The 9,084-nt window shown below is 40.0% G+C and overlaps 1 protein-coding gene across 4 annotated transcripts in view; it reads left to right on the top strand.

Annotated features, from left to right (window-relative positions):
* Nucleotides 1–395: 395 nt before the first annotated feature.
* Nucleotides 396–9,084, top strand: part of TNFRSF19 (TNF receptor superfamily member 19) — a 66,926-nt gene continuing 58,237 nt past the window's right edge. The window contains exon 1 of one of the 4 annotated variants that reach the window (XM_080577337.1): nt 396–991. The gene's annotated coding sequence lies outside the window, so the exon portion shown is untranslated. Of the gene's footprint in view, nt 992–5,756; nt 6,110–6,167; nt 8,311–9,084 lie in introns of those variants that run through there. The other 3 variants (XM_080577339.1, XM_080577338.1, XM_080577340.1) reach the window with 3 other exon arrangements.

Below are 9,084 nucleotides of genomic sequence, written 5' to 3'. Positions count from 1 at the left end.
AAAAAAAAAAAAAAGAAAAAAAAAACAACACAACAGTTGCAGTGCACAAAATGCACCACTTCCTCCTCTCCAAACCTCAATAAAGAGACAAGCAAAAGTAGTTTTCTGTCATCTCTAACAGCTGCCTAGCAAACTGACCTGCACGTCTGACTTCCAGAACTTTATGGAAAATTGTAACTTCCTGTAGCAGGCAAAATTATAAAGCATCTTTTTAAGAAAACCTTATAGCTACACTATTCTCCCTTCTTGGGAGGAAACTTTAATATAATGAAAACTTTGAAGTGAGCCTTGGGTTTGTTACAATGGACTAACCTGATTAGAAATCATGCAAACTCTTGTTGCTCTTTAGCTGTATTCCCCCACAGGCTGTATTATAGCTCTCTAACCAGTCCCACAGCATTGAATGATGTCATGGGATCTGCAGCTCAGTGAGATGAAAGGGATAAAGCGGAACCCGCTGGCACTGGGGAAAGCTTCCAACACACAATCCACAACACAGCTTGGGAACTCAAAAAGCTACAGATCCAGCCACTCAACTCTAAGCATGTCAGAATCGTGTGCATTCTCCCAGCACAAGAAAGAAAAGGGGGGAAAAAAAAAGCCAGTGATCGATTTTTAACAAAAGAACGAGACTACTGAAAGGCAGAATTTAAGAGTACAACTACCTGCTGGAGAAAAAAAGAGCTCTTTTTCCTCTCCAAAGCACTGCCTTTGATGTATGGCAACTGATCACTGATCAGATTACAGGCATTTGGTCTCAGTGCTCGTCTGCCTTTGATCTGCATGGTTAATTTTATTTTCCCGGATTTGGAGTTTCGTCTGGGCTTGTGCTGACATACTTTTTTTTTCTTTCTTTCTTTCTTTTTTTTTTTCTTTTCTTTTTTTTTTTTTTTTTTTTTTAAGGAGGTAAAAGCATTTAACACAGAAGCTCTGGCAGTGTGAAATTAAGTTGCAGAAAGTCTGGGCATTGGAAAACTTCATCATATAACAGGTACTGGATTTCGTGGGGCTTTTTTTGCAGTTTTGCTTTGCTTTAAGAAATAAGAGTTCACAAACAGTGCTACTGCATGTCATTGTGTGTATATAGTTAGAAAGACTATATATAATTTATGCAGCATTTTTATTTGCAACTCACGCAGAATTATATGAAAATAGAGTACCTAGAATATATAGACAATTAAAAACTGAAACTAAATCGAATTTGTTTCAATATTTGGGGGGGATGTATAATATTTCGGTGTGCACTGCTCCTTCCAACTGTCTGTAGTTCTGTAAAGTGATATTCAGATAGAAGCATTACAGAACTTAGAGGAATGTTTATTTTCTGAGAAAAGACCAGCCATATTTCCTACATTTTGTATATTTATTTGCTTTCAGTGTGTTTATTAAAGCCTGCCTTCTTCAAGCAACACTTTTAATCCCACTAGTTGCATACTTGAGATGAAAAGGCGTCCTCTTGCACAAGTTATTAGAACTACATTTATAAATATCACATCCTTATATACAGAAGAGATTTTTTTTTTTAACTAGATGTTAGTTCAACTATCAAATATGAAAAGAAATCTTGATAATAACATTAACATTTTAACTTGATGATAGAAGTTTCCTGTAAGGAATTTTAATAAGGATATTAAAGAAATCTCTAGCTTATCTAGAACAAACACCTGGTTTTGCAGAATTCCATGGAAGCTTTGCTACTATTTCAGTGAAGCAATTTCTCTTCACAATATTTTATATTCTGTTCCTCAAATTCATATATTTGAATATGTAATGTTTAAGAAAATCAAAGACATCTACTCCAGAAATTCACTCTAAAGAATCATTAGAAGAGTTAGGATTATTCATTATACTTTAGCACTTTTAAAGGGTCAGACTTTTATATGAATTTGGGCCAAATCTGTGAGTGTTCTGTGCCTGTAGCTGAAGCCAGGCTCTTAAAATAAGACTCAATCCTCTTCTGGAGAAAATTTAGATTTTCAGAAGAACTTAGAACACATAACTGGGGCGAGACCTGCAAAGAAGTTCAATATTCCAGACACTGAGCTCTTTGAAAATCGAGCCTTAATGATGGACAATGAGTTCTTCTGAAATACTGACTTTAAATAACTATGCTTAAATCTAAATTTAGGTATATGCACATTTTAAGCACATCTACTTATTAATAAATTGCAGCTAAAAGACAGCAAAACTGATAGCTGCTAAGCATTGCCAGGACTCTGTTCCTTAGGACATCTACCAATCCAGGACCCTCAAGATGTTCATATTTCATGATACAATATAGTAACATGGAAAACCAAATTTTAGCAGTCTGCTTGCATCTGAATAAGATCATCAGCACTTCCAGATGAATATAGTCAGCTTTCATTAGTCAGTCTGCAAACTTTGTTTCATTCTAATTAAAAGTATGTTTGTATATATAAATTTAAAATTTACTGAATATCAAGAGATAACATGCCAGACACAGATTAACTAGGCCTGACTTGGTATCATTTACTTTTCTATACCACCAATTAATTCATATTCTGACTTAACAAGTCAATTATATTATAAGGAAAGTAATTAGCTCTGCATGAATAATGTGTGTATAGCTGTCAAGGAAGAATATTGTCGAAGGCATAGCCAAAGCAAAATTTAGAATTTTTCTTTAAATAACAATGATGTATTGAAGGATGTTTCTGTAGCTCTGAAAAGATGGATTTATTTGCTAACTGTATTAACTAAATCTATACTTCACTGATGAGCCAATCTTCCCTTGATTGTTGCTGGTTTTCTGACATGTACATTTATTTTCTGAGGAAAATTGTTTTTAAACCATACCTGTATCTGCTGTAAAGTAGAAAGAGAAGCAAAGAAAAAAATAGTGTGAGGATTCTTTTAGTTCTCTTCAGAAGTCAAAATAGCTGAGCCAAGTACATTTAAAATGTCACTGTAAGGATCTGACCCTACAATCACAGAAATGAGTAAAGATGCTCACAGAAGTAACACTGCTAATCAGATAGGTTACACTGTCAAGGAGGACTTAAATATATAAATATTTGCAATACTCAGGTCTTAAAACTGCAGTTAGGAAATAAAGATTTCTTCATTATGTAAAAAGTCCCTAGGATTTTAGGTAATCTTCCCATTTATTTAAACACAGATGGGCGTTAACCGGTTTAAACTGAAAAATATCTTTGTCTGTATGTGAGGCAAATAAAAGCACAGTTGGACATACGGGGGGAGGCAGAGGATTTTCAGCATTTTTGTTGTTTCAAAAAGCAGTTCTCTGACAGTTTAATTTTTCATTGATCTGACTTTTAACGATTAAGTAATAATAATTCTTGGCGCTTATGACTTTGGGTTTACAAAGTGCTGTATAAACACTAATTAATCCTCGGGCTTAAGTTTTCAGAAAGAAAAAGTTCAAAGCAAATCAGACTAGGAAACTCACAAGTATATCATTTATTTATTAAAATAGCTTGAGCAATTTCTGATTATAAATAGAGCCATTTCCAAACAGCGTGTCTTAGATAACATCATAAACATATTTTAAGATTTGTAATAGTTAAGACTATCAAAAGACATTGTACAGATATACTGACATCAGTTTCCAACAGCTGTCATAACAAGAGTAGATCTATCTCACAGTTGACTGGGGGAACTGTGTTAGCATTTGAGATATGGAGATAACAACTTCCTATTGCTGTACAATTTCTGCTTCCACATCAGATATGTCACGCAACTCAGTCTTATCAAAGGGGTCAGCTGAAACTACTTTCCAAATAGTTCTTGTCTGCTTTCCCGGCTGTAGAGACAATCTCTGTTCTTGCATCTACACTAGTTGCTGTAACAGTTCTCTGTCTTCCATTTCCTTTGAAGAAATATCATGACTCAAAACAAAAGAAAGCCTGCAATTTTCAACATCTCTCAATGATTAATGTAATTAACTCGATCATTTTACATGTACATGCTCCAACAGGGACTGAAACACATTTCAATGTTATAGACTCTCATGTTGCTCTTAATTCACAGGAACAGTAAACCCCTGTGTGATGAGACAGTCTTAATGTTTCTTCATATGGTAGTCCTCAGTGCTTAGTCAATGCTTTAAGAACTCCGGGATGTTTTAATACACTTGTCTAAATATATTACTTTAAAACGAGTATCTGAAACACAAAGTGACTCCACTAAGACCTCATGCAATACATTTTACAGGTGTCTACACAAAACATGACATTCAAAACAGTTGTCTGTAAATAGCAAGGGGATGTAGAACGCTCAGTGCTGTGCAGCAGCTGCCATGCACAACAGATGCGCCGCCGTTGTGCTGTAGCGTGCCATTCCTCGCAGGAATTCCAGCCCCTTACAGAGCTCCTTCTGGCAACAGTCCTGAAACAAAACTCTTCTTTGCAGGGCCTTTTATAACATAATTAAATGAAAACCCCTGTAAATTTTCTGAGTTAGGCTTTTTTTTTTTTTTTTAATTGAAAGCAACTCATTTTGTTGCAACCATTTATCTTTTCACAGACAAGTTGCTGTATGTCAATAAGCACTATTTGTTTTATAATTGTCCACATGGTTGGCAAACTCCAAAATTTTATCTCTGTGAGAAGCTCCCCAAAACTACTTATTTGAAAGTGCTTTACTGCCAAGCATATGCGTCCATTCATTCTCTTCATAACCCAACTCAATGCCCAATGTATCCGTACAATTGTTTAGGCTGCAGTGATATCATTAACCTTTTAATTCAAAGTAAAACTAGTAACCTGAAATCCTCACAAGTTTTTTTTTGTTTGTTTGTTTGGTTTTTGTTTGTTTGTTTGTTTTTTCACCAAGGACTCCAAGATTGGTTTCACCAGTGCTGGAGTATCACTTACCCAAAACAAAGCTCCTAGTTCAGAGAAGGCTCAGGGGAGACCTTATTGCTTTCTACAGTTCCCTGAAACGAAGTTGTAGGGAGTGGGGGGTTGGCCTCTTCTCCCAGATAACTAGTGATAGGACTGGAGGGTATGGCCTCAAGTTGTGCCAGCGGAGGTTCAGGTTGGAAATGAGGAGACATTTCTTCTCAGAAAGAGCAGTCAGGCACTGGGACGGGTTGCCCAGGGAGGAGCTGGAGTCACCGTCCCTGGGGGTGTTTAAGAAAAGGTTGGACGTGGTGCTTAGGGACATGGTTTAGTGGGTGATAGTGGTGGTAGGGGGATGGTTGGACCAGATGATCTTGGAGGTCTTTTCCAACCTTAATGATTCTGTGATACAGTAAGTCGCAGTAAGCTACACCTTTTCTAGTGACTGTGAACGGTTTCTTCTCTATGGAGGGCTGGATTTCTGAACTGGCATTTGGTATTGGCAGTATACTTCTATCTTGGTAATTTGCTATCTGCAAAATGGGAAAATATTTCAGATTTTGAGATAGCAAGAAAAAAAATAAATTAGCTAAGTAATTTGTGAAGGAGAGAACTTTGTAGTGCATCACCATCGTGGTCTTTGCGTGGGACAGGCAGGAAGGACTTACAAGGTCTCCTCCTCCACCTGCCCCGAGGTCAGCAAAGGACTCCACCCAGCCCACCTAACACAGACAGCCCTTATCGAAGAAGTTTTTGTGTAGAGTTTTTTTTTTTTGGGTGGGTTTTGTCCTTCCCTTGGTGCCTCCCCCCTAACGCTCCCGCCCGCCCTCACGAGGCGCTAACGGCCGCAACCGCCGCCCCGGCCGCCCCGCTCGGCGGCACGTGGGGCCGCCCATTGGCTGCCCGCGGTCACCTGAGCCAGCCGGCGGGGGGCGGGAGGGAGGGCGGTGGCGATGGCGGCGGCGCGGCGTTGCCAGGGGCGACGGGAGGACGTGAGGGGAGGAGGGCGGGGGCTGCTGGGAGCGGCTCGCCGCAGCCCCGCCGCCGCGGCCGGGACGTGGCAGGTGGGTGTCCGGGGACCAGCTTCTGCTGTGAGGGGTCCCCTCCGTCTCCTTCGTCCCCTTCTTCGTCCCTGTAGCCCTTGGGGGGCTGCTCCGCTCCCGGGGTGCGGCGGGCAGGGAGCCCCGAGGAGCGGGCGGCCGCCCCCACGAGGCGTCCTCTCCTCGACGGCTGAGGGGCTGGTGTTTGCTGCGAGCTGAGGCAGCCGGAGCAGGAGCTTTGGGCCGGTAAGGGGACAAAAAACAGCGATCGTGGTTCTGCCTTTGCTTGTTTAACTTCCCTGCGTGGTATCTGTCTCCGTTCGTCTGACCTTGGGATGAAAAGCTTTGCCTGGTGTTCTTGAAAAATCGTGATACTCGATACCTGCTTTCCCTTTCTGTGCTTGCAGCTGCTTTAGATGACTGCTTTTATCAAATTAACAGAGGGATCTGGTAGCGTTTAATACGAGCAGAAGTGGCAAATTGATTCAGGCTGTAGGTGGGTTTGTTAGCCGCTTCACGAGCTCTTTCAAGTGCACCATCACATCTAAGTCAAGTTAGGTGTGCTGGCTGGACGCTTCTCGCTGTATATGCAAATATATATATATATCTTACAAATAGAAGTAAACTGGTTTTGTTTGAGTTATTAACCATATTTCAGAGAGTTGCAGTGATTTTACCTGATTACTCCAGCAACAAGATGTTTCAGTTGTCAGTATAGGAGGCAATGCATTGCTTTTTCCTCAGTTTCCACAACCCACGTTGCAATCCTAATAAAAGAGTGCTGAGAATGAATGTAACTCATGTCCGTGGTCTTGTAAAACGTTTTATGCTACGCAAAACTGCTAAAGGGTGGCTGGATGGGACATACCAGCATTGTGCTGGCTACTGTATTAACCACGTCAATGCTTTATAACGTATGATTCTTACAAATGACTTTGAAAAAGAACTATCGGTATACTTCGGTGTAAATGAAACATGAATGTAATATTGGTATTCCTGATTTATTGTATTACTTACGCATTTCAAATGTGTACAAATGAAGCTCTATGCTGAGGCTTCATGTAGCAAACTGTTGTCTCCTAGCAGTTGAGATGCATGAGATGTATTAAACAGAAGGAGCAACACTTTTTACCGCAGTTTTAATCTCAAAGCACAGAATTGTTCATTATTTGTCTGAGTAATCACGTCAGCTTCAATGGGATTAGGGCTTCTTGTGTGAATCACAGGCTCTGACCCTGTAAAAAGCTTTGAGTATAGGTAAGAATAGGAAAAATGTCACCACATTACACCTTCGTCACCATATTTTACTCTAATTTCTAATTAATAATAGTCCAGATATGTTGAAGAACATGGATGATGAGCTGTCTTCTGTAATTTTATCATCATAGATTGGGAGCATCATTTGCAAGTTGTAGCAGCAGGGATGAATTGTGCAGATCATCAAGTTTTGTGGACTATGCCCTTTCTGATGCACTAGGATATAATGCATTCTGTAAATACTGTGTGTGATAGCAAAGACACTGCAGAGACGGTTTTTGTGAGGCAGGGAGAAATTAAGTCATTATCATTATTATTCCTGTAAAGTCAAGTACTTACGAATCAAAGCAAATGGTGCTCAAAGCACAAGGAGCACAAATATTTCCTGGATATGTGAAAACCTCCTTTCTCTCTTTCCCCGTACCCAAACATAGATGTAAATGTTTCCTATAGTTAGTGAGGTTCCAGCTTTCTTCTGCTATCCTATCTGGAAAAAAAAATAAAAAAATCCGTAGCTGCCAGATTTTGTACAATTTCATGTCTGGCAGTTTCTGCAAAACATGTATGTATTCAACACAGTGTTTAATGTGATGAATGTTTCCTAGCTGATAGTAATTTTTCTCCACATGGTTCTTCTCATAGCAGTTGGAGCAAATGTGGTCCGACAAGACCTCATTTACTTCACAAAGGGGAAGAGTACAAGGGCTGCGGGCAGGGTGTAAGGGGAAGGTGCTCTAGACATAAGAGACAGAATAACAATGTGTAGCTTTGTAGTGGAAGCTCTTGTCCCTAACTTGTTCCCTTTGTCTCTGTCGTTACAGCACCGTAAGTACTTTCCCTTCTCCTGTTTCTTGCCCGTGGGGCACTGACTCTGCTAAAGCCATCTGCCTCTCCTCGTCATTTTATTGCATGCGGTTGACAGCTGCAGGTGGGAAGCGGGGTGGTTGGAAGGGAGCAGAGGTCCCATTCGTTGGATACCAGAGACCTCCGCTGGCAACCTAAGATGATTATATTTTCAGTCCTCTTTCTTATCCAGAACTTGTCAGAGTATTCTTTGTCAGTGCTATGGAGAGCATGAAAAGTGGTGGTCAGGTATGAATGCAAAATTGGATACAGGACTTAGAAGATCTAGGAAAGCGAAGCAAATTTAAGCTGGGACCCTTCACCCATTAGGAAGTTTCCCTTACAAGGTACATGATGTTGACTGCAAAGTGCTGTTGTTTATACATATACGTAACCTGCAGGTAGGCCGTAATTTAATCTTGCTGCCTTGAGGTGATGCGTCTCTTGTGGTGAAATTTCTCTGTTTTGGAGAGGAGGAAGAAACATTTTTCGGCAAGTTGACTTTGAGACAGAGTGGTGACTGCTGTGCTCGGACAAGCAAATAGTTGCAGGAGTACCTTTTGGAGGACAGTAGGTTGTAGGATCTAGGCAGGCTGGAAGTTCTTACTTCCACTATGCATTTTTCACTGTTACTAGCTTTTTGTTTAATGTTGACCTCTTTACGCAAAGTGCATAGTAGGACCCACACAGCCTTTAAACTGTGTAACCACATTTCTTAATGGGGGTTCTATGTATTGATTTCAGCATGTTATCGCTGTTGATTTCGTTTCCCCTGGGTATTTTGGGCTAGCATACTTCTGTTAACCTAAGAAGACACGTGTAAAATGATTTATTGACAGCATGTACTCAACGCAGGTACAGAGTTCTTTTATAGAATAAAGTTACGATAACCAAACTTAATGTTGTAAATATCAATATTTGAGAAAGAACAAATAATCTTTAAATGCATTGAACTTCTATTTGTGCATATTTTAGAGGCAAAATATTCTTCTTGTTACTTCTTAGTTGAATACGATGAATAGCTCGTGTCCAACTCATATCAGCGTAATGCCACTTGATACCCAGAGAGAACTAATTTTCCCAATGGCAACCTGCTATTAAGGGCTGCAGTGTCTGCTTTT

This window comes from Anser brachyrhynchus (genome assembly GCF_964034855.1).
Source record: "Anser brachyrhynchus genome assembly, chromosome: 1".
Lineage (NCBI taxonomy): Eukaryota > Metazoa > Chordata > Aves > Anseriformes > Anatidae > Anser > Anser brachyrhynchus.
The sequence above is the reverse complement of the archived record's forward strand: the minus strand, read 5'-3'. Positions and strand labels throughout refer to the sequence as shown.